This window comes from Castor canadensis, chromosome 8 (assembly GCF_047511655.1).
Source record: "Castor canadensis chromosome 8, mCasCan1.hap1v2, whole genome shotgun sequence".
NCBI classification, from domain to species: domain Eukaryota; kingdom Metazoa; phylum Chordata; class Mammalia; order Rodentia; family Castoridae; genus Castor; species Castor canadensis.
Window position 1 is genome coordinate 133,590,107 of NC_133393.1, and position 1,673 is coordinate 133,591,779.

The 1,673-nt window shown below is 40.3% G+C and overlaps 1 pseudogene; it reads right to left on the minus strand.

Annotated features, from left to right (window-relative positions):
• Nucleotides 1–547: 547 nt before the first annotated feature.
• Nucleotides 548–1,243, minus strand: LOC109701234 (dnaJ homolog subfamily B member 6-like; annotated as a pseudogene).
• Nucleotides 1,244–1,673: the final 430 nt, after the last annotated feature.

The following is a 1,673-nucleotide window of genomic DNA, read 5'->3' on the forward strand; positions in this document are numbered from 1 at the left end:
TAACAAAGTAAATAACAAAAGTAAATAACAAAGACCCAGTTTACCAACTTTTTAAGATTAACATTACATATTTAAACAATTGTCAATACTTACTAAATTACCAGCATTCATGCACAACTAGAAACCATCCTTAATTTATATTAAACCAGAAATGTATTGCCATTAATACATTAATATCTTTCATTACTAAATACTGAAATTATTCTCTGCAATGTTAACTTCACAGCAGGCTGATGCTACTCACGTTTCAAACACAAAGGAAAACAGACCCATGCTAGTGTTAGAGTACAAGCTTGTTCTAGCTCTGCTCAAGCATCTTGGGATTCACCTTGGATTATGTTCAATAAAAAAACAAAGTGCATACAGAGATGACAACAATGTTAAAGACAAAAACAGGGTGCTATCATGTGGTTTTAACAATAAACTCCAAAACCTGACTAAATAGTGGCTCTGATGAGCTGTTCATAAATACTTTAGATTAGATACAATTTTACTGGAAGTCAAGTTCATGTAAAATCTTCAAAAAAAAAGTTCCCGTGAATCCTCAAGTGGTGCTTGTTATTGTCTAACATTTCTGTTAAATGTGAGTGTTGAATTACTTGTTATCAAGCTTAGCTGCTGCTCCTACTGTTTATGGTGATGCACCTTACCTAGTCGTCTTTCTCAATTTTTACTCTTTCTTGGCCATTCTCCACAATTCGTTCTCTAGTGATTTTCTTGCCATTCACTGTTTTAGTGGAAGTTGATGTAGATTTGAAGCTGCCCATCTTGCTGCCACCAAATGACATGGAAGAGGATGAAGCAAGGTCCCCGTGACCCAGGGACCCAAATGAAGTAAATCCTGTATCAAATGAAGGGAATACACTTCCAAAAATGGAAATCCACTGAAGGCAGAGAAAAACAAGCCCACACCTCAGTTTCTGGTTCTTTGAGGACCCCTTCAGTTCCCAAAAAAGTCATCAAATGGGGCTTCAAAGAAGTCAAATGAAAATGAGTCCTTTCCACCAAAAAAATTTCCTGAAGACATCATCTATCTTTGTCGAATTTGTTACAGAGGTGCCATTTTTTAGCATCTGATAACACCTCATGGGCCTCATATACTCTTTTGAATTTTTCTCTGCTTCTCCCTTATTCTCCGGGTTTTTATCTGAATGCCATGTTAGGGCCAGTTTCTGATAGCCTTCTTGATACCCTCGGGTGAAGCAGGTCTCTGCACGCCTAGAACTTCGTAGTAACCCACCATGTTTTAACCGATTGTTGGAACCACTCCAAGGTGGCCATAAGAAGGGAGGCAGGTGCCCTGGCCTGGCTGTGCCTGTGGCAACAGCAGCGGTGGCCTAATTCTCCTTATCTGTAAAAGTCTCTTAAGTGCATACAGTCTTGGTTGATGCTATTTTGGAAAATCAAGAGAGAAGCAGTAAAAGGAAGTACCACTTCCCTGACTGAGCCCTCCTTTGGGGGCAAGGCTATGTATGTAACTACACTGTGTTGGGTCATAGTCTAGAGGACCAGGAGGTGGGCAGCATGTGAGTACGTTGACACAGCTGGGAGAGAGAGAAGGAGCAGAAAATGAGAAACATTAGCTGAGCCCTGGTCCACCCTGCTGAGGCCCTCAGAGAGGATGACCATGTATTGCCAGATGAAAAGGCAGGCCATAAGAAAATAGTACAAAT